The 24696-nt window shown below is 40.7% G+C and overlaps 1 protein-coding gene and 1 long non-coding RNA gene across 6 annotated transcripts in view; one reads left to right on the top strand and one right to left on the bottom strand.

Annotated features, from left to right (window-relative positions):
* The window catches only part of RARB (retinoic acid receptor beta), a 563324-nt gene that overhangs the window by 150778 nt on the left and 387850 nt on the right, over positions 1–24696 (bottom strand). Inside the window, exon 1 of one of the 5 annotated variants that reach the window (XM_006021197.3) lies at positions 5995–6012. The exons of the other annotated variants lie outside the window; for them this stretch is intronic. The gene's annotated coding sequence lies outside the window, so the exon portion shown is untranslated. Of the gene's footprint in view, positions 1–5994; positions 6013–24696 lie in introns of those variants that run through there. 5 annotated transcript variants of the gene reach the window in all.
* The window catches only part of LOC112549862, a 39077-nt gene that overhangs the window by 582 nt on the left and 13799 nt on the right, over positions 1–24696 (top strand). The gene's annotated exons all lie outside the window — the stretch shown is intronic.

Below are 24696 nucleotides of genomic sequence, written 5' to 3'. Positions count from 1 at the left end.
AAGAGTGCTTTGTACACCGAACAACACCCTCCCCCACAACCTCCACCACCTCTCCAAACTTCAGTGTAAAGAAACTTTGCACCTAATTCACCATGAGTTCAATTCTGCAGGGTGCTCTGTGCTACTAAAAGACATGCAGAGATCCGGAGGGAGGGGGTTGTTCATCACCAGAACACAGAAGCTTCCACATGGGGGGACTGATTCTGTGAGATGCAGAATGTGACCCAGGACTGTGGATACATATAGGTCTCAGCAAATCTCAACATCTGCACTGAAATGCACCCTGGTGACTTGAGGAGAGGAGTGGAGGCAGGATGTGGGAGGGGCAGAGATGCTTAAACTAAGGTTACCATATTTCTAGTTTAAAAAAAGAGGATACCTGGTGGGAGGGGTAATATGATTGTGAGGGCCAGTGATATGCCCATGCCCTGGCCCTGCTCCTCATCCCCAAACCACAGCCCCCTAGCCCCGCTGCTGTCTCTCACTCCCAACCCACAATACCCCACCCCCCAGACCATGTTGGTGCCCCTTACTCCCAACCTTCAGCCTGCCCCCACCTCTGCTGATGCCCTTCCGGTCACTCCTGACCCACATCCCCTTTCTCCTCCCCTCCCGCCGCCAGCCCTTCCGGTGCCCCTCACTCCTGACTCGACCCCTGAAGGACCCCCTAGCCCTTCCCCTGCTGGGGCTTGTAAGCAGACACACATGATGCCCCTCCCCTGCTCCCTCCAGCCCCAAGCAGCTTCTTGCTGGGGCAAGCCAGAAAGTACAAGGAAAGCAGAGGCAAAGCAAAATCCCAGACATTTGCTGATATTTTAAAAAAACACCTGGACAGAGATGGAAGGACCCAAAAAGAAGACATGTCTGGGAAAACCCAGATGTATGGTAACCCTACTTAAATACAGAAGGGTGAATATTCAGTATGGTGCAAATCCCAGGCAAGTAAGCACAACCTAGGTTCTGAGTTGTGTGCTGCTCTGCTCACTGGGGAGTGACAGGAGTCTACCCCCCACCCAGGCTACTATGGGGCCACCACAGCTTTGACAGATCCAAGGACCCCTGCTCCCTCAGAGGAGACCAATCTAATGGGGCACCAAAAGTAAGTCCAGGAAGTAGCAGATCCTTTCGCGCACCTGCTCCTTGCACATTGTGAAAAGAAGGTCCAATGTGGAAATAAGTTTCTTCTGCCTCAGTATTGCTGCTGTGGGATCATCTTGGGATGACAGAGGAGGACAGGATGTGTCCCTCTCTATTCTGTTGTTATTTTTGGATCCTCGGTTTCTCCTTCAGACATCATGAGGATCAGCCAGCCACTGATAAACAGCCCCTACTCCTAAATTCTCAAGCAAACAGAACATTTTCTTACAGCCTAAAGTTGTACATTGGGCACAGCGCCTTGCCAGCTCTCTGGCCAGAAACCTCTGGTCCCCTCAGCTTGCTTTACCTGATTAGATCATCATTAACAAAAGTGCTAGGCACAGCCATCTCATTGATGTTTTGGTGCTGCTCTCACTGTTTTATATAAATAACCTGCTCTCTATACAATCTTGCTTATGGGTATGAAGTCCATCTGATTTTTACTTGCATGGATTCCTATAGGTATGTGAATAATGGGAAAATAAAATACATTACCATGTTCTGAATCATTCCTGCCCACCCTACCCACTACCTCCCATTAAAATTATTTCAAAAGTAGCTTCAGTTTTAAAGCCTGACTTGAGCAACTTTGGGTCTGAGCATTTACAGCTTGTCTTGCTCCTGGGTTAAATTTTCACAGGCACAAAAGGAAGCTAGGAGTTTAACTTCCATTGAGATGGGCACTTTACTTCCTTTTGTGTCTTAGAAACTCTTTTCCTCTTTAAGTTGATTTTGTTGGTGAGTCAACATTTCTGAAAACTGGACCCTGCTTGTTAAGCACCCCAAAACAGCAGATACTTTTGTAAATGTCATTGTCAGTCTGGTGCAGCTGGGAATCCTGTGTATGGAAAAGGCTCTTATGGGAAAACTGAAAGAAATACTGACAAGAGATTCACTCTGGGACCTGCCCAACTTGCCTAATGGATGTGATGTTCTTTCTCTGCAGAAAATCCTTTGATGCATTAAAAGCTTGGTGACAATGCCTGTAGACTGTATTAACAAAACTTTCTGCAAAGATTCAAGAAGTTAAGAAAAAAAAAACCTTTGTCCCCTGAAATTGATATATCTATACTTGAAAACAAACAACCCAATAAAAAGGCCTATTGTAATCTGGAAGCAAAATCCTTTTGAAGAGATAAAAACAAAAGCTTTCTTAATGGTTTAGGTTTTTTGCCTCTCAGAAAGAAGAGACTTATCTGCCTCCACAGTAGGCACAATCTCCTTCCATCTCCCATCTTGGTAGAAGAACTATAGAGCTGGAATTTAACACTGGCATCCAAGGGCTTTTAGTCTGTCACTCCTACCCTATGTTGAAACTGCTCCAACCAAGTTTCTAAGTGGCACTTATATTGCCATGTGAAAAGTATATACAAGTCATGGTTACTCAAGTAAGAGATCTGTTTGTTTAGGTACATTAAAACAAATTTCAGCATATCAAGCACTTGTCTCACTGTTAAAAGGTGGGAGTAAAAGAAATGGTACACCTTTGACTGAAACCTGATTTTATCATGTTGCTAAAGATTCTTTTACTCTTTTCTCTTTTTTTTGACTTGGACAACAAAGACTCTTTAAAAGATGCTATTTTCCAGTTAAATAAAATGTACTTTCTTAAGATGAGACTACAATAAATGTTAGGGACGTCAAATGCATCATGATTAAGGTGTCTAGAAAGATTTATACAAAATGCATCTTCTGCCAGTTCCCAAATTGGGACGGAACAGGACTCTACAGTCCAGGGCTCTAGGGTACATGGAAGATTAAACCAAGAAAAAATATAAATTACCTTGAGGAATTACAGGGGATAAAATAGTGTTCACAAAAAATATTGTTATGTTTATTTTATAACAGTTCTTATCAAATCAATTTAATTTAAAGCCTATTTGCAGTACTTTTAAATGCAGATAAGTCATTGGCAACTTCTGAAAATGTGTGTCAGTAAATCATGCTTAACTGCATATGAATTGAATAAGATAGCTTTTTCATACTATAGCTAAATGAGCCAGCTTGTTCATTATGTTTTATTATGAATTATAGTTGTGATAATGCTTACAGTTATTACTGAATCCACGTGTAATTAACAAATTCTTCAAATAATCTAACAGTTCACTTCTATTCTACTTCTTCTAATTTCTATAATGAGTTAATTAGTTTAGTTATCTCTTCCAAGGTCTTGCTTCTCTGTAAGTTGTATGCTCTCTTTCTTTTAAACATAAGACCAAAAAAGCTACATTCAAAAACGTATTTTTGCAAGAAATTAGTATTAACACCCACAGACATACACACTCTATAGGACTGGTCCTAACTATAATAATGTATTATCCCATCAATGTATATTTCTAACTCAGTTAATTCAAATGTAATGAAGCGTCAGTTATTGACACACATTTTAAAACTCTTATCACATTCTTCTACACATTCAAGTGGAAAAGAGCTCTGCAAAGTCTTCTCATTAGACCATCAAAAAAAACTTCTGATTTCATACCCCAACTTTGATCTGTTTTTTCTCAGCCTGTGGTGGCAGAAACTTTACAATAAACATATTCTTAGTCACAAGTGAAATAAAAAGCAAAAGTTCAAGTAAAAAATCTATTTCCTTCAGTGTTACTGTATATTTGTCAGTGTGACATAGCACATTTGAAACCTATAATCATAAAACAAAAATTTACAGCCAGGGTTTAGGGTCTACATCTGTTTCTCTGGTTTCTGTACTGCAATTACCCACTGGACAATTCCAAAAGAAATGTCATGAATCATGTTCTGTGCATGTTTGTGCGGTCACTTCTGGTAAAGGAAAAGAGTCCAATGCTACCTTATGCACTATTCAGATAAAGTGCTCCAAAAGTAAGTTGAATGCACTGCAAGCTATTATTTTACTAGGATCAACAGGCACATCTATAGCATGGAAATGAAGAATGCACTCAAAACATCTTTAAAAGAAAATAAGTTGGTGGAAGTTCACCTTGTAATATACATTTTACCATTAATCACATATAAATCTTTCTTGAAACAATTTTGACAGCACAGTAAATGGTTACTAGCGAGTGATGTGTGTGCTTAAGCAGCGAAAGCAGAGACAAAGTGATGTTTTCTTCTATTCCCTAGGCAAGTGCTGACACTGAGCTTGCTGCCTCAACTCTGAGACTCAGAGATTCCTTTGTGTCAGTTGCTGGGAGAATCACTGGCAGTTAAATCACTGCCCATCATTCACAGGCAGAGGCTTTGATTTTTACCTCTTTATTTAGAATGGACGCTAGTATGATATATTACTTGCCTTCTTTTCCTTCCTTAAAAAAACTGTGATATGGGATTTAAAATCAGGTTACCTAAATCCCAATATAATTTATTGTACCTACTTGTTAAAAGTATGAGATGTTTTGTAGATTTCAAAGATAAGAATGATATTGATGAGTTGGGGAAATAACTGGATCAGGAGAATGGCAGAGAATTTGGAGCACAGCTCTTGAAAGAGTGGATATTCAGTACATAACAGGAATGGAACTAGAATGATACCGTACTGAACCCACCAACAGGAACACACAGTATAAATATTCTGACTGGCACAAGAGAGACAGTTTGGACAGATGTGAAAAACAAGTAGTCAAAGGGGCAATTTTGGGTTGCTATGTTCCAGTTTGCAGACTTTAATGTGGGTTTCCACATAACATGAGAAATGTCTGAAGGATCAGATCCTAACATTAGGGTTATGCACTAGATACATCAACAACAGTAGGCAAAGGGGTTATCAGCACATAACAGAATTTCATTTGAGAGGGGGTCACCCCCACAGAATGCTCTTGAAGCAGCAGCCAGCCTATGAGGGGTCAGTTACTGCACGTGCCTTTTTGTTTGCTTGTTTTACCATTAGGCATGTATTTGTAAAGATATCTTTGAAAAACTATTATTGTATAGCCTAGAGGATATTACTACCACTTCTACTATTCACAGTTAAAGGCATCCAACACCATAATGGCTGGTTACAGTGTACACTGCTTAAATTGGGTATTTGATTTTCCCTTTCCTGCTGCCTTAAGCATTAGAAACACAGGTATTGCCATATTGGATGAGACCCCAGGGCCATCTAGTCTGGCATCCGGCCTCTGATGGTGACCAATGCCAGATGTTTGAGACTTAGCTAGAAAGACCCCACAGTGCACGTTAGTTCTTTTTCTGATCTCTAATGGAGATTGGCTTAGCACTGAAGCAGGAGGCTTGCTATCCCTTCCAAAATTTAGCTCATTGTAACTCTAGATATTCCTGATATCTATAAAAATATCAATCCCTTCTTGAATCTTGATTAATTCTTGTCTTCAGTGACAGAGAGGGATTTTCTGGCTTTAGACAAGGAATGCTCAAAAGTTTAAAAATATTAGGCTCCAGCAAGTTTTAGAATTGGTTGCAGTATCATCAGGACAGAGCAAGGAGACGAAACAAGCAATCTGAATTTTTTAGGGCTCTAAAAGAAAAAGATCTATTCCAAGTCAACTACAAACAGCTACATGTAGGGTGCATCTACATGTGAAATTAATGAAAAGCAATAAAGTCTGGAGCAGTTAGTGCTGGAGTAAATTGCTCCTGGACACAGCATCTACACGTGTGTCTGGTACAGCAGCAATTTGAGCCAGGGCACAGCAGGTCCCCAGCTGGCTGGGCTGACTGGTCATAATTTACACCCTTGGTCACCATCTACATGTGTGTTTCAGTGCAGGAAAGTACTCTGCCGACAGTACTATCCTATGGCGGAGTTAATTAGTTTACTGGGCCCTAATACCGGCACACATGTAGACTGTGTCACTTTACTGCAGAGCTAATTAGTCTATCCTGCAGTAAAGTGCACATGTAGATGCACCCACTGATTACCTTGATCCAAACTTGTTATTTGAGGAATCCAAGATGCAGCATTTATTAAATATTTTCCTGTAAAAAAAAATTGAAAATCACTTATTAAAAATGAACTAAAAACTAATGTTTCAAGATTATTTGTATAAATACATTTTTACAGCTAGATTGTAAATTCCACACAAACAGTCGTAATGGAAAGCCAGAGGCAACCTTAACTCTGGTCTGACATGGCTGGCAATGGCTCTGACATACTGAATTATATAATCCAGTGAGAATGTGGATTAGGGGATCTATAAAATGTAAGCAGAAGCAGGTTGGACTATGTGATCTCTTGAGGTCCCTTCCAGCCTTACTTCTCTATGAAGTGTGCTTGGGCTATACCCTGAGCATAAAGCTCATTTTGAATGTTTAAGCGATACATAAGCCCGTGTGCTGGTGCCCTGCACCTTTTACTCAGAAGTTAGTTTAGAAGGCATTGGGCATGGCTACATAAGATGTTTACTGCAGAGCTGACTAATTAGATTTCATAGACATTAGGGGTGGAAGGGACCTCATGAGATCATCTGGTCCAGTCCCCTGCCTAAGGGTAGGAAGTCAGCTGGGGTCAGAGGACCCCAGCAAGATAATCATCCAAATGCATCTTGAATGTGTCCAGAGTTAGGTGCTTGCACCACTTCAGGGGGGAGTCTATTCCAGACTCTGGAGACTCAAATGGTAAAGAAATTCTTCCTTATGTCCAGTCTAAAATGGTCTTCCAACAGTCTGTGACCATTAGACCTTGTTTTCCCTAGGGGAGCCCTGGTGAAAAGACATTCTCCCAGGTCCTGACATACACCCCTGATATGCTTATAGGCTGGCACCAAGTGCCCCTCAGCCTATGCTTTTCCAAACTGAAGAGTCCCTTGCCTCCCCTCATATGGCCTACTCTCTTGACCTTTTATCATGCATGTGGCTCTTCTCTGGACTGTCTTGAGAGTCTCCACGTCCTTTTTAAAGTGTGGAGCCCAGAGTTGGATGCAGTACTCCAGCTGCAGCCTCACCAAGGCGAAATAAAGTGGGAGAATGACATCATGGGTCTTGTTTGAGATGCACTGGTAGATGCAAGACAGAGTTTTATTTGCTTTGCTGACTGCAGCATCTCATAGGTAACTCATATTCATTTTGTGGTCAATCATGACCCCCAAGTCTCTTTCAGATATAGTGCTAGTGAGTGCAGCACTGCCAAGCCTATAGGTATGATGTGAGTTTTTCTTCTTGAGGCAGAGCACCTATGTTGAAGGTCATCAGGTTTGTATCTGCTTACCTTGTGATCCTATCCAGGTCAGCCTGGATCCCCAGCCTATCCTCCAGTGTAGCAGCGCTTCCTCATAGTTTGGTGTCATCCGCAAACTTAACCGGTTTGTTTCTGACACCCAAATCCAGGTTGTTAATGAATATATTAAAGAGTACCAGTCTGAGTACTGAACCCTGAGGGATGCCACTGGTCACCATATGCCATGCTGACTCAGTTCCATCAACAATCACTCTCTGGGTCTGACCACAGAGCCAGTTCCTGAGCCATCGGACTGTAAGGTTGTCAAGGCCGCAGTTCCCCAGTTTTTCCATGAGGACATCATGAGAGACCAAGTCAAAGGCTTTTTTGAAATCCAAGTAAATTACATTAACCTCCCCCTGCCCCCCAGTCCAGGTGATGTGTCACCTGGTCATAGAAGAAGATAAGGTTGGTCAGGCATGACCTACCTGAAACGAAGCCGTGTTGGCTGTCTCTCTGAATGGTGCCTTTGTCAGTCTGTTGTTGATTAATTCTTTGATATTTTTTTCCAAGATCTTACCAGGTGTTGAGGTCAAACTGATTGGCCTGTAGTTCCCTGGATCTTCCTTCCTTCCCTTCTTAAAGATAGGCACCACATTGGCCCTCTTCCAGTCTTCAGGAACCTCTCCTGAATGCCATGAGTTCTCAAATAGCTGCACCAATGGTTGAGCTATGATGTCAGTCAACTCTTTTAGCACTCCTGGGTGCATTCCATCAGGGCCTGCTGACCTATGGATATCCAGTCTCTCAAGGTGTTCTCCCACAAGGTCTTCACTAAATGTAGGCATATGGTCACCCATACCTGCATAATTCTGTGTCCTTTCAGGCAGGGTGACCCCCTTGGGCTGGTGGAAAACTGATGCAAAGTAATCACTGAAGAGATTAGCTTTTTTCTGGGTGTCGGTTGTCAGTTGCCCCATTTGATTTAGGAGGGGTCCAAAGTTGCCCTTATTTTTATTTTGACTTCCTATGTATCTGAAGGAGGATTTTTCATTGTCCTTGATTCCTGTACCCAGCCTGAGCTCGATATTGGCCCTAGCTTTTCTGGTTTGCTCCATACAGGTGTAGGCCAGTGATGCATAATCCTCCTTAGAGGTATTTCCCATCTTCCATCCCTTATAGGCTTTTCTTTTAAGATTGAGAAGGTCCATGAGTTCCCTATTTAGCCAAGGGGTTTCTCAACCCTTTTACTAGCTTTTCTGCGGGCTGGAATGGACTTCCCTTATGCTTTTAGGATTGCGTCCTTAAGGAGTGACCACTCTTCTTGGACACCCTTTCCTGTCAGATTGAGATCCATCAGGGCCTCGACAACCAACCTCCTAAGCTTGTAAAAGTCAGCTTTCCTAAAGTTGAGGATTTCTGCATTGCTGACTGATTTGCCAGCTTTGCAATGAATAAGGAAGGTGATCAATTCGTGATTACTGTCACTGACCTTCCCTTCAATCCTCAAGTTGCTCACTAGATCATCCCCTTTGACCAGAACCAGATCTAGCAGTGCCTCACCTTGTGTCAGCCCGTGGACTTCTTGAGTCAGATAGAGCTCATCAGTGCAGGTGAGGAAGCTGCGCGACTAATCAGATTTGGCTGAATGCTCCTCCCATGAGATGTCAGGGCAAATGAAATCACCCATGATAGCCATGCATCGAGAGCGTGCTGCCTCTGTTCCCTAGAGAATTTGTGGTTGAGCTTTTCCTCCTGGTTAGGAGGTCTGTAATAGACTCCTACAGTTATATCCTCTTCACCATGTTCTCCCTGTATTCTATCCCAGAGGGTTTCAAGTCACTCTTCTTAGCTCCGAAGTAAAGTCTCAGCATCTACACGTTCGGCCCTATTAGGCCATAAGAAACTAACAGTACTGCTGTGGAATAGTACTTGTAAAAACAAGCACTATTCTACAGCAGCATTATTTTATGTGCTGCAACACACACATAAACACTGATGGGGCTGGCTGGGGCACAAGGGTGCTTTAGTGTGAGAGCTGCCTGCCGGTTAGCCCTGCACTGGAGCACCCTCATGCCTCAGCTCCTCTGCAGCATGTTGAACCAATGGGGAGCAGCCCTGGCTGGCAGGCTGACCCCCTGCACTTCCCGCCAGCTGGGGCTGCTCCAACCTGGCTCAATGTGCTGCAGTCCCAGGGGCATGTGTAAATGGGGTGCCCAGAAGCAATAAACTCTGGCACAAACTGTACCAGACTTTACTGCATTGCACTAATATCACATGTAGATAAACCCTGTGTGGGCTAAATACTAGGAACAAATTTGTGAAGGCCTGACAAGTGAAAGTCTATTGTAATAGGCCAAATTACCAGTCAGTCTAGACTAAGGCAGTAACTACAAGCAGAGCTATGCTGATTTATATGCTAATTTATGACAATTAAGTTCTTGCTTAGTTCACAGAGAAACATAGACAAGCAAGGCTGGAAGGGTCCTCAGGATCGTTTAGATCAGGAATGGCCAACCTGTGGCATGAATGCCAAAAGTGGCACAGGCAGACTCTGCGTGTATGGTACGCAGCAGATCAGGAAGCAAGCGGGCAGGCAGCAGAGCAGCAGATCAGGAAGGGAGCAGAAAGCAGAGCAGGAGACTGGGCAAGGAGCACGAAGTAGGAAGCAGAAAGCAAAGCAGCAGGATGGGGATTGAAATGGCACTCAGGAGAGGTGCAGGGTTAACATGTAGCACACCCACCAAAAAGGTTGGTCCCCACTGATGTAGACCGACCCCCTGCCCAAGACAGAATCATCCCTGCTACACCATTCAAGAAACCTATGACAAGCACATGAACAGCAGCTGTGTAGACAGCTGTGTAGACCTCCCTACAAAGTGCTACGTATGTAGGGATATCTACACAGCTAAATTAATATGCAAAATGAAGCTACCAGGTAACAACAGTCATTTCAATCCCCAATCCCCATCCTGCTGCTTTGCTTTCTAACAACCAGAAGATACGATGGACCTTGTGTACATACTTTGGTGGCTGGCTCTTGCTAAAGCTTCTGCCATTGTATTTCTACTGCTACTGGTATCCATGCCAGCTACATCAAAATTAACCCAGGTAAGCTAACACATTCCACAAACATTCCTCTGTTTTGCTTTGTAGACACACCCTGTGTTTTCAATAGGTATTTATGAAGGAACAATGTGGAAGATTTTTAACTGCAAGTACAGCAGTGTTACCTGGCAACCCCACACTACCTCCTGGCAAATATCTATAACATATACACCATAAAACACAGTATCCAGTGCAGTGGGGCTATTTCAGCTAAATTAATAGGCCTTAACCTCACTAAAAAGCTGCATCACTTTTAACTATGGTGGTGTAATTCAAGTTGCTTCATACAAGCTATCACCATATGGGAAGGGCAATAACTATACTAGTATCCATTCCTTTACACTGAGCTAACTATATCTACATTTGGGCAAATGATGGTTTCACTATTAGGGTAAGAAAAAAATTATAACCTTGAACAAAATAGTTGCATCAGTACAAGGTTTAGGTGTAAACCAGGCTTTAATATATTTTAAATAAGTAAGGTTGGAGTTCCAATTTAATCCATAAACTACTAGTTAGCATGGATTATGTTCCTAGTATTTCATTTTCAATCTAAACTGTGTGTAAAAGTTTTTTCAAACTGGTTTTACTCCAGCTGGATAACGACAATTTTTATTCTTCATTATGTCTGTCAACTTCTAGCTGCTTCCTTTGGACAGCTGCAGAGGAGAGGAAATCAGGAGAGGAAATAATGACAAACGTTGCATGATATTACCCCAGACTGAGCTTGTCCAAAGAAGTCAGAAATATCAGCCCTGTTCAGCAGAAGCCATTTCCTCTTGATTTCACAGAGGTTTAAGTTGGAGCTTTTGATCTGCAGAGGTTCTGGCTCAACTCTTCTGCACAGCCTTTGGTGTCACCCCCAGAAAAAGAATTCCTAATCAGAGATGTGGCTGAACATCCCCAAGACATCTTCAAGTGACTAGGATATAAAACTCCCAAGTTCTTTTTAAATTGCTACAGGTTAATTTAGAACCAGATTCAGCCTTACCCCTTACATAGAGGGCAAAAGGAGCCTTTCCCTCTTGCTCAAACAGTACAAGAAGCCAAACAGAATTCCAGCACTTGCATTCATGGGCATGAAAATGCAGGGCCTTCCGTACAATGCTGGAGCGCAGAGCATCCAACGGGAGCTGGAGAAGGCTAAAGAGGCAGGACCATGGCCAAAATCCCCTAAGCCCAGCTGGCTGGTTGCACAGGCAGACAGTAAACTTCATTGGAAAGAATGAGGAGAGGAGATCTAAGTGAAGTGTAAAACAAACTGAGAATTCAATGACACGTTGACAAATACCACTCCACTTTTTTCCCCCCCTATCAGAACCTAACAGTAGAAGAAGAGATTTCTAAAGTGGTGTTTTTACAGGCCAGGCTTAGCCTCTCTCTCATCTTATCAGCAGCCTTCAAAGGCCTCCAGATGGATCTCCTCCAGAAAAAAATCCCCACTTATTTTATATAAATACATTGGCTCTATCATGGAGGCTTTGTTATAGCTTGAGAGGCTTTGGAAAAACACACCTGACTTTCAAAACTGTTCTCCACATACTCCAACCCACAAGCTTAAGAGTAGACTTGATGAAAAATATTTAAACTGAGAGACTGATTGGGACACAGGAAACAGGATAGTGGTTGCTTGAACTGCAACATCTGAGAGGAGAGGGGAAAAGAACTTATGGTTCAGATTTTCAAACCCTCGGACCATGTTTATGCACAAGCAAATTTGCAAGCATCAAAACCTGCGCATGTAGGTGACAGTGCTAGGAAAATGTGCACACAGCTGCGAAAGATGGCATAAGGATCCACATAGAATCAGGCCCTATTTTATTCTTATTCCATGTCAACAGAAGTTGTTTCTGAGGTCTCAGATTTAAAAAAATAGTTTTCTAGCTTTTAGTGTAAGAAATATGTATCACTGCTGGAAAAAACCCAACACTCATATTTGTTATTTGCCACTCACCATTATCAAATGTAACACTTTTTCAAGAGGAAACATAAACTAGGTTTTTTTTCTTTTATTTGAAATAAAATTATTTAAGTCTCCGCAGTAGAGTTCAAGTATTATTCCAGTTCAGAAAAACTCTAACTGACAACACATGGCCAATGGCATAAAAGGTAGTGTATTGTCAGAACAACTCTTACTGGTGAAGTCGCTGATGCTCACAGCAGGATACTGGCGTGCAGCAGCCTCTGACAGCTGACTAACCCTTTCCTAGTTGTCTTATTGACCGCAAGACCCACAATGCCCTTTTCTTCTCCTAATACAGAACAATTATGAAAATGTGCAGTACTTGTCTAAAACAACAAAATTGTGTCCTTAGAGAGTGATAGACCCATCTGTTTTACAACAGGTTAATCATCCCTTTTAGAGCATAAAAAAATGGAACCACCTTCAGTGACTCTGGTCAAATGCTAGCCATCTGTTAAATATAAAATGTATTTTTTCATAAAATATTGTCTCCATATATTTGTCATGGTCATAACCATGTCATGAACTATATTTTAATGCACCTTTGGCTACTTCATCTGTACTCTTCCCACTCCACCCACTCGCCAACAGGATTACTGCCAGTATCTGGAATAGACTTCCCAAGGAGGTGGTGCAGTCCCCAAACTTGAAAGCCTTCAAGAGGAGACTGGACAGACACCTTGCTGGGATCATTTGATCTCAGCGGTACTCCTGCCCAGAGCTGGGGGGTTGAATTAATCTTTCAAGGTCCTTTCCAGCCCTTAATATCTATGATTCTAAATCCCTGAGCTGACTGAAGTCAATAGCACTTAAAAACTATCTATAAACATTTCTTCCCTTTCCTCAAAAGGTGGGATTTCCTTCTAAAATCACACAGGTTCAATGCTGCCAGCTCTCATGACATTCCTGTGTATTGGTGTCATTGTCAATCCCCCCCACTAACTGCCAACATCAAGTGATGAGGCAAAAAAATCTCAGATTCCATAAAAAAGACTTTCTAGCCCTCAAGCTTACAGAGAAAAGTTTGAAACCATATGCCCTTGCAAATGAGAAACCATAAAGCACACATAATGAACCAAGCGTTCATTATTTTTAAAACCTCATGATTTTTTAGTCATTCACATTAGTTTTGTATACTTGGGGAGAGCAATACTACAGGCCGGAGAGGCAGAACAGGACGCATTCAGTCCTAACCCAACAGCAGATTATGGTTACGTCTTGTGTTGACATTAAGGTTTTAAAAAAAAGCTATCATTACAAAGGGGAGTTACCAAGCCTTCCAATGGAGAAAAAACAGTACTCAGAAATCAAACTGTCATCATATATATAGAAATGCTATTGCTGATGATTTTTAGATGTAGCTTCTTTGTGCTGATAGTTTCTCATTATGAAAGACTCTGATAGCATGGTGATGACCCTTTCTCCTTCTTTATGCCAGCAGAAACTGGGGATGAATCTGGCCATATACAATGTGGAATGTATTGTTTCCATACAGAAGGGAGACACTCTATGTGGCACATGGACCAGATTCTCAATTGGCATAAATATTAGCATAATTTCACTGATGTCAGGATTTATGTCAGCTTGCACCTTCCTGTCCCTATTTTATTTTGTGTTATTCCTTGTTTTTCAGTCAAAAGCAAACTCAGGTTTTATTCTTCAAACAAAATGAATTACTTGAATACATGTTTGTATAAACTATCTTTTCTACACTTTAAAAAGTGCCTTTGTTTTCCTCTACAGACTTCTCACAGTTCACCTGAGGATCCATAAAGCACTGGGAAAACAAGGCATTTTCTAATTATATTTATAATAAACTGATGTTTAGTTCCATGCATTAAAACTAGAAGGCTCTCCCTGGACAGATTAACTGCTTTCTTAATCTCAGAAACAAATTAGAAGTATCTGCTTAGCTGATAGAAGTTCAGTGTATTAAAAAAGAGAGCAATATTTCAGGAAGGTTTTCCTCTGCATATTCATTACCAAGAACAAATTTCAGTTTTTACTATGGGTACAAAATTTGGTTCAAACCATTCTTAGTTGGATAAAGTCATCACTGAATTCACTACAGTGGCCTGTAAAATGGTAAGGACTATAGGACTGAGTATTATTTATAGCATGTTGAAAATATCATTTCACATAAATGTCAGCATGTACCTATCAAATCTTTACATTCTTCATTAAACTAATGCTTCCTAACATAATGAAGAAAAGGCTACAAAATGTAAGTGTATTGTAATGTTCTTGTATTAAAGTAGAGATATCAAAATAAATTTGCAAACATATCATTATATCAATCTCCAGTATTACTACATTAGTACTATAACCATAATTAACTAGCTTCAGGTCAAATTACTAATAAATCTTTAGAAATTAAATGTATAATTTGTCAAGACCATATGCCTTCACAAATTGATTATTCAGAATTTAGAAGCTTTTTAATTAGGAAGAAAAGTATGCAATACTGTGTGCAATAATTACGAATCAGCTCTTCTGTAATATTTTTGTACATCAGCAAAAATTAAAATATTGGAAAACATTACCAGGTCTTTGCACTATTTCAATGTCAAAAGCAACACATAGCTTAAATTTAGAGGTTAAAGATATCTTCCCGTATCTTTTACATCTTACATAGCTTTATGATCTCAGGACTAGAATCATTAACCGAATACAAAATCAATGTGAAAAAGATCTAATCTGACCATTTTCAAGTGCACAGTCACTAAACATGATTTATACTACTGTAAAACTTTTGCTGTGGTTCTGTAGTTTTACTAAACAGCTTATATTCAGAGTCATACTTTCATTTTATGCCACACTAAATAACAGTATTTTGCATTTCTCTAGTGTCTTCTAGCCAAAGGTCTCAAAGCATTTTTACAGATATTAATAAATGGAGCTTTCAGAACAACCATTAGAGTTAGATATTTTGCACCCTTTCTTGATCACAGGAAATTAAGGCACAAGAATGTTATGTGATTTGCCCTGAGATCAGACAAGGAGTTTGTGACAAAGATGAAAAAACACACTGGGTCTCCTGATTTCCTCTCCTCTGCTTTAACGACAAAACTATTCAGCTTCTTCATCCCCACAACAGCTCTGGGTACTTCTATCAACATTTCATAGGAGAAGATTTTTTTGACAGAGAATACAAAAGCTGCTTTGTTAGTCTGGACACTTTTTTTCCTACCTAATAAAAACATGAATAGAAGTGGAACCTCAGTAAGCATATGGCAGAAAGTCTGGACTAACTGAAAAAGGGGCCTAAAAGAGTCTGTCATTCTCAAACAAGTTTACTGCTGAATGTATATGGTGGAAATAAGGGGTACACAGAACAGGCCATAATGGAACATTGTTTATGTGCACATCTTGGCAACTGCATATACAGTACAGAGACTATTTCCAAGCAGAACAAAAACACAAAGGGGGAGTGACGACAATCAAGTATTCCAAGGCAAGAAAAATGTTATTTCATATACAAACCAAATAAACCAGTGTGGTTTCTCCCCTGCTATGATCCAACTGGCAGCTATCAAGTGCACACATTATGTAGCTGTTTAAAAAACGAGAGGTGATCCAGTCTTACATATAATATTGGTCTAAGGCTTCTTTGTCTTAAGCAGTCTTACTATGTTTTCAATACCACAAGAAAAACAGTTAAGATTTTTTTTCTTTTTTTTGGATGCATTTTCTCCTAGCCAGAAGAAAAGATGGGGAGAGAGCTTGTAGTAAACACCAAAAGGAATTAAGCCACATCTTCCTCCTTTTGAGGTCGTATTGAAAGATACCAAGCTATTTCTTTCTTCTGAAGTTCATTCTTGCAAACCTATTACATGGCTTTAGTGAGTGACTTGAGGGTGACGATAACTGAGAGGTACTTATGCTCTTGGCAGAATTTTTCCTTTTAATCATTGCTCATGAAGAGAGGGAGGACCTGCAAAACCTCCCAGTCTCTGCAGTCTACAGATAGCAAGTGATGGGCTGAACATTTTTTTTTTGCTTACTTCTACAGACTAAAATATCATGCTTTGACAGCCGCTATGCAAACAACTGAGAGTAATTTTATTCCTACAAAACCCACTTCAAACATCTACCCAACTGAAAGAGAAAAAAAGATGACAAGTCAGAAAACAGCAGGTAGAGTGACAACAGAACCATAGAGAGTAAACGGATAAAGCAGAGCATTTTATGCAATTAATAAGCCTCTTGTACATTAGAAATTGAGAGGACACGGCTTTATTAGGGGATCACTTAGGATCCTGAGCAAATTATTGTGCAGTGTCCTTCATAGAAACCTAAACCTAGCCTGGAATTTCAATTAATGTGAGGCACTGTTAATAGAAAAAGGCAAGATCTTCTCCGCAGCCCTAGCTCTGCACTTAATAGAGCTTGAAAGGAAAAGTCAAGATATAAATCCACACCCATATTATATTTTTCCAAGATATTCTATATTGGTTACTGAATCAAAAAGCATGGGTCCCAAAGTCTCTAAGCTTAGGCAGGTATGAAGTCTTATGTGGAATTTGTGGATTGGGTGCACTTATTCACAAGCCTGTCCTGGAAAACTTTGTTAAAACCTCTGTACATATGCTCTGCTTTTAGATTCCAGTGAAAACAGCACTGCCCTGTTCTCTAGTTTTTATTTTGCTAAATCACATTCTGGGCACTGAAGTTTTATAAGGCTATCTCATAAACTTTTATCAGTTTCCAAATCAACACCAATAGCTATAAAGTCATATTCTCCCTCTTCTTTTTTTGAGGGGGGTGAGATTAGGTGTTTTTTTGTTTTCTTTTGGCTTTTTTAAGCTTGTAGGACCCAAATCTCCCCTCTCTACTGTTTTATACATCCCTGCCATTTTGTGCTAACACAGTAGCCACTTGTGTAGTGCTTTGCAGAGTCCACATTTTGTTTTAAGAGACAACCCATTTCCAACAATTACTCCTTGCTAAGTGGTGTCTACATGACTGCAACAACTGTGCGTCTGCAGTGTCGAATGTACAGTATATCAACCCACCCACTGTTATGGTGCCAATCCTTACAAAGCAAACCACGTTCTCAAAGGAGAAAGAATGTGGCCACTTACAGCTCTATTATTACAAGACAACAAGGGTGCAGAGAAATGTGAACTACGAGCTGATGCACTCCCCCCTCATTACACAAGTATTCTTGATGGCTGAACCTCTGAAGTGTTTTAGCACTGTCGATTATACAGAGACAGCTTTTGTACTCTGCATTAGCACTGTCCAGCAGTGAAAGGCAGGCTCTGCCTTCTCATGAAATGGCATCCAATTTCACATGATTTTTTTGTCCCAGGACACTGGGGCGCTGACTGTTGGTTCTGGGAAGACATTGGCAGTACCGTGGGGAAATCAAATTGGGGTAGCTATTGCTTTAAGAGGTATTTTGTTAACATTATTTTTGCATAAAAGATTACATTATACTGGGGGAAGATTCTTAATGTAACCAACCTTCTCCAATTTGTCTGGAGAATAACAATGCTTACTCTTCTTCCAGTCCCATCTCTGGTACTCGGGTGATTCTATAAGGATCTCAGTTTTCACTTTAAAAACAAGTTTCCGGCTCTCATGATTGAGCAGAAAAATTTGTTATCATAATCAGACTGGTGGCACCCTAAAGGCTGAAGAACAAAGGGACAAATAGAAAGAACCCCCAAATATTTTTTATTTAATTAAATCTCACTATTTGTGCCAATATTATGATTTTGGGACATTAGAGATCGATCATACCAAGTAAGCCAGAAATGCTATTATACACTTTCAATGACAACGTGAATTCAGTGTCCATGACTGAAAGGACTGAAAATGGAAAAACTTAGTGCATCCATAGAAAAGACAGAACAAACACATGAAGTGGCAGTACAGGTTTTCCCATGTCCCAAGCCAACACAGAGCAACCCAAAGGTACCACCTTCAGAGATGAGATTTCATATTGATTCTGTCCTCAGATATTCTGCAGAGACTTCTAACAAAGGTTACCACTTTGAATGTATGCAGGTTTATGGTGACAACATCTGTTTGCTAAAACAGACTAAAACAGACTAAAAAGACCAATTCATTTTACACAGATCAAACAGCCGACAGATAGTAATGACTTTGGTAACTACTGCTCTGAGCTAATTTCAAACTGGTGACTTTCAGATGAAAAGCTCTGTATTCACTGTTAATAATCCTCCAAACTATGCAGTAGTATACACTTCAGTTTATCAGGAAACTTCATGGAAAATAATATTCTTTGCCGCCCCTTCAAAAAAATGAAAAAAGAAACTCAGTCCTTCTTTGTTACTTTAACCCAGCTCAAGTGCCTAATATCACAGGGTAATATGGTGATGATTGTAAGTGTGGGTGACAATGGAAGTCCCGCAATTCATCCTCAATTACTACTCTTAATCGTGTACTACTCTCAATTACTCTCTGTAATCCTAAAAACAGCATTGTGGAGAAACATGTTATCAGTCTGCAACCAGAAAACAATGGGCACATGGGAAACAGCTTCAGAAGCTGGCACCTTCTTGTTAGGAGACTTAATGCTGCCAACAGAACCATGCCAGTGGAATTAGGAATTTCCTTCATGGAAAGGCTTTGTGGACGAGAGAAAATTTTATCTACAAATACATCTTAAACGGTTGTGCTCTGAGTCTAAGAATAGCCACAAATGGCTCTCAATACATGGAAGAAGATATGGAAAGCATAAAAAACTCCACCTTTCTGTGTTCACAGGTTCTGTCTAAACTGCAGCCAGGAGTGCAAGTGCAGCTAATGCAGACATCCCCAAGCTAGCTGCAAAGTAGCTAGTAGCACTGTAGTCACAGCAGCAAAATGCTCCTTCCACACAGGGTAAAGGCACTACCAGTTAGCCCTTACTAAGCTCCACACTGCGACAGCTACACAGCATTTGGTACCTGAACTGCCTAGTTTCAAGCTAGCTTAGGCATGTTTTCACTACCTGGCAGTTATACCTCTCGCAGCACTATAGACCTAGAGGAAATGCATGTGTATAATGATTTCTGCACCTGTAAAGATGACTGGGCTAGTTACTAAGGATGTGAACCTCATGCCCACTCCAGTATTTATACTCAATAAAACAGACTAGAAGGCCAAAAAACACAACATCTATTCAGTAGAAAGCTTCCATGGGACAGGGATGGTTTAAAGGAGGCTGTGGAGTTGTCTTCTGAGGACCCTACCACCAGCTATGATATAAGAAGGGTGTACTAGGCGAGGCTGGGAGGGATGGGTAGAAAATAGGGCCTTACTACACAGAGATCTGAGATTTGTGGCAGCACTTACAGCTCACAGAGGCCCCAAAGACTGCCCAAATTAGGCCAGGGGCTACAGAGAAGGGCACAAGAGGATACAAAGTATGGCTTAAAGTGCATTCATTCCTTGGGCTGCTAGTTCTCTGGTGTGCCACTTAGTGGAAAAGAATGGAATCGGACCCGATATTTCCAATCACAAATACATCTGTAGCCTGTACAACTTGGTATGTATTGAGAAAGAGAAAACCCTTTAAAAATATAAACTATACCACTTCTGCTTGTAAGTCTGACTCTTAGAACTGAATTCTGTTCAAATTTATGGGTTCCCTATGCATTTTAAACCAGCAGACAGTAATTTTAGAGCTGTCTGTTAAGATGGGAAAGCAGACATAGCTAGGAAGAAAATTGTCTAACAAGAACAGTTCTGCAAAGTATTATTATTTGCTAATCACCAATGAAGTTTTTCATACCATACAAGGCACAAGAAGACTCAATGACCTGCTCTGATGGGCTGATGTTTTGAATAACTTAAATACATTATTCCATTATCATTATCTGATCCTTTTGTAGAAGGATTTGTTGCCCAGCTACCTCCTATTCAGTATAAAGAAAAGCTGAAGTAAGCACAGATATCAGCCCTTGAATTGTTGATAAGTAGGGACTTCTATCAGCAAGATCTGCACACTTAAGTCCTATTTTCAAAGGTGCTGAAATCTTGCTGTTCCTGTGGTTAGCTGCAGATAACTTCATCAGGAGCTGCAAATGCTCAACACCCCTAAAATCAGGCTAACTGTTAGCAAAAAGGAACAGTAACATAAATACATTCAAGCATAACTATGTTTAAGCAGTTCTGAAGGCTGAAAACCTAGGCTGGAATATCCTCGTTAAGTAGAAGGCAGAGTAGATTTGCACTTTATAGACTAAACAAAGTAGGTGCAAATGTACCCTGCCTTCTAGTTAACTTCAGACTAACACAGCTAACTTCTCTCTGCTCTTAACCTCCTTAACTCACCTTGCTGTTACTAGGTATAAGCAGTGAGGCCAGAAGAAAGAAGAGAGGATCTGCCCAAGCTTACTTGCCTGCTAGCATAGCACTGGTAAGGTACCCCAGCTTATGCAGCCAATGGCACACAAGATTACAGGTAGTCCTCAACTTTTCCATGTTCGAGTTACAACAAACATCACTTACGGTGGTTATAAACTGACACCCTGTTTCAACTTTCTGATGTTGGTTTCGACTTTATGACGCTGGATCAGATGCAATGCCAGCAAACAAGTTTGCTGTGCTGCCCATCTCTGACTCAAGATGCTCAGTTGCTGTTCTGATGCCATTTTTACACGGTAAATCTTTGTGTTTCCATACTTTTTCTTAAAATGTAGTATTTCTTTGCCCATAATAATGGCAGAAAAGCATAAATCTGGTGCAAGAGATGTTTCTAAGAACCATACAGCAATTACTACGGAAACAAAAATGGAAATAATTAAGAAGTCTGAAAAAAAGTGAGACGCCAACTGAAATCGATAGAGCTTTGGATATCCCCCGAATGACTTGTGGGGGTATCCAAAGATAAGGTAAGAATTCAGGAACATGTTAAGAGCTCGGCTCCTATGCAATCAACTGTGATAACTAAGCAGTGTGTTGGACTTATTGCTCACATTGAAAAACTGTTAATCGTTTGGCTGGAGGATCAAAATCAGCACCATGCTCCTGCGAGTTTAAACATAATTTAGGAAGAGGCTAGGAGTCTCTATGATGCTCTAAAGAAACAACAGAGGGACAGTTCTAATGCTGAGCCTTTTAATGCAAGTAGGGGGTGGTTTATGTGTTTTAAAATCAGGGCCAATTTGCATAACATCAAGGTATCGGGTGAAGCTACCAGTGCTGATGAAGAGGCATCTCATGATTTTCCTGAAATCATTGGATGAAATCATTGAAGAGGGTGGGTATTATGCTCAGCAATTTTGTAATGTTGACAAAACTGGGCTCTTTTGGAAAAAATGCTGTCAAGAACCTGCATTGCCAAGAGGAGGAATCCATGCCAGGGTACAAAGCTGCTAAAGATAGGCTCACTCCCAGCTCACTCCAGCCCAAGGCATTTCTACCAGCGATATGGACACCAAATTCTAAGGCATGGGTCAATAAGAACATTTGTGAGGACTGGTTTAATGATCATTTTGTGCCAAGTGTCAGGGATTATTGCAGCAAAAACAATCTTGCATTTAAAGCATTGTTAATCCTCAACAATGCTCCTGGTCATCTAACCATCCTTGATGACATGCATCCTGACATCAAAGTGGCGCTTCTGCCCCCCAACACCACCTCATTGTTGCAACCCATGGACCAGGGGCTAATTGCATCCTTCAAGGCCTACTATCTTAGGCGCGCATTTGCCCAGGCCATCAGGGAAATTGAGAAGGAAGGTGGACCAACTCTGAAGGAATTCTGGAAGGGCTTCAACATTTACCATGCAGTTAAGAACACTGGTGAGGCATGAAATGAAGTCAAACAATCACATTTGAATGATGTTTGGAGAAAATTGTGTCCTGAGTTTGTGTCTGACTTCCAAGGCTTTACAGACACTGTTGAAGAGGTGACCAAAAATGGTATTAAAATGGGCAAAGAACTCAACTTAGACATTGCACCAGAGGATGTTGATGAGTTGCTGGCATCACATTCTTAAGAATTAACTACTGAGGACCTCATTGAATTGGAACAGCAAAAAGTGGCAGAGGAAGAAGAAGATGCAACTGTGACAGCTGAAAATTATGTCTGTGTGATAAAGGTGCTTGCTGAGTGCTCTGTGAGGATTAGACCAGGTGTTTTTGTTGTTTGTTTAGATATTATAAGCTGTATGTTGCTGCCAAGAGCCTAATTAAAGTCAAAGATTAATGAGGCCTTGTATGTAGTGAGGCCTAGTAAATTCAGCAAGGTCTTGTAGAAGTAGTAGTAGGCCTTGTGGCGTAATCAAAATTAACCTTATCAGAAGAATGCAAAGCCTTGTACTGCTATTGGTCAGTCCTAAGGAAAGTTTGTAGTGGGAGAATCTGAATGGCTGTAAATTATCAGCATAGCTCAGAAGTTATAAATTGGTTAGCACATCCAGAAATCATTAGAAGGAAGATGCAGCGCTGTGAGAGAAGCTACTGATTTAAAATCAGCTGCTGATCTAGATTCAGTGGGCCCGTGGATCTCGAAGAGCCTGAGGACTGAATACCATGTCCTTCCCAGTACCCCTCGGACAGCGCAGATCGGGGACGCCTGACTTCGCTGAGCTTTATAGAAGAGGAACTTGCTGTACATCAGGCATCAGAGGGGATTGCTGATAAGTTGCCAGCTTGAATTGTTATTGTCTGTCATTGCTGCTTTGTTACTACACATACTCGTGGTTTTTTTGTTAAGTCAATAAACATTTCTTGCCTTTTACTCCTGACCACACACTCAATCCTGAACCCTCCGCTGGCGGCTGGGACAGCACCCACTGTTGAAGAGACTCCTCCTCATAAAGTCTTGACACCAAAAGTGTTGGCTGAGGCATTTCGATATTTGGAAGCTGCCATGTCCCTGTTTGAGGAACATGACCCTAACATTGAACACAGTGCATCACTGAATAGGGGCATATCCAACATGTACAGCTGCTATAGAGAAATTTACAAGCAACAGAGAACATCTCTCCAAACTTCCTTGGACTTTAAGAAAGCAGACAAGACTCCAGAAAAACCTGCTGCCAAAACTTCTGAGAAGACTCCAGCCAAGAACCTTTCAAAGAGTCCAACCAAGAGCCCTTCAAAAAGTCAAGCAAAGTTACCTCAAAGAAGTCCTTCCAAATCAATACGATTGCTATTTATAATACAAATACATCAATGTAGCTATTTTACTCATCTATAATTGATTGAGTACAAAATTCTGGGTTATTTATGATGAAAATAGGGTATCAGGCCTTGGTTCAGGAACCAATCCCCCATTTATAAAATTGTTCTTATGGGAAAATTGATTCCAAATTACGAGGTTTCGACTTAAGACGCAGTTTTCAGGAACCAATTGTGTTGTAAATTAGAGGACTGTCTAATTATGGCTAATATCATATCCAACTCCTTTTGTCCAACTAATATGACCAGGTACTCATTTTCAATGGGTCAACTGAGGCTGCCTTTGGGTGAGGCTTGCACTATCACCTCTGGACTTATAGTGAGAAACTTCAAATACTCTGCCACCAACCACTTGAAGTCCATGTGTAAATCATTTTGCAAAGAGGGGCATGATGCAGTCTACTGCTTTCTACACTGGCACCATGAATTTGATACTGACTGGCTATTGTGGCCTGCAATCAGTCAGGTTCTGTGTGACATTTATGATGCTGCTAAAAAACTATACACAATTAAATCACCAGTGGATGAAAGAGCAGCTGCTTGGTTAAGATACCAGTTTTTAAAATTTCATATGTACTTAGCAGGAATATTTTGACCCGATTCCAATAGAAAAAAATAGAGCATTTTAAAATTATGTGGACTAAAATGTTCTTGTTTGGGCATTTATTTATTTATGTATTCATTCATTCATTCACTTATGTTTTCTCTCCCTATGCACCACAAAGCCAAGTGAATTCCAGGGAACTGGATGATTGAATAGCCATGGATTTTTCTAAAAGAGGCAGGGATCTTGAGATTTTGTAGTCTATAGGGAATTCAGTGCAGCCTGAGAAGTAGATGAATAAACATTTTTATTGCTGTGGTAACTGACACTTGATGCTGATTTTTCCTACCCATACTACAGACATCAGGCCATATTACACAGATGTATGTATATCCACTGGACACCATGGAGTTGCTCTGAAATACCACCAGGGTGACAGTGTGGATTTTGGTTCATTCTCTTCCTGACACACAGATCCAAGGTAAACCTATAGAATATTAACATATTAGAAAATCTTTAGCGATACAGCTAGGTCATCGTTTCATTTTAAACCTGAGAGATAAACCATGTGTTTATACAATTCTAATAGGTATATGTTATTATGTGTTGTTCATTTGTTCTGAGCTTAGGACAGGGGTGGGCAGTTATTTGGGTCTGCAGGCTACATCGGCAGTTCTGAGAAGCTGCTGCAGGCCAGTCAGCACCCTCC

Source organism: Alligator sinensis, unplaced genomic scaffold (genome assembly GCF_000455745.1).
Source record: "Alligator sinensis unplaced genomic scaffold, ASM45574v1 scaffold299_1, whole genome shotgun sequence".
NCBI lineage: Eukaryota > Metazoa > Chordata > Crocodylia > Alligatoridae > Alligator > Alligator sinensis.
Note: the sequence above shows the minus strand (reverse complement) of the source record. Positions and strands in the feature narration are given on the sequence as shown.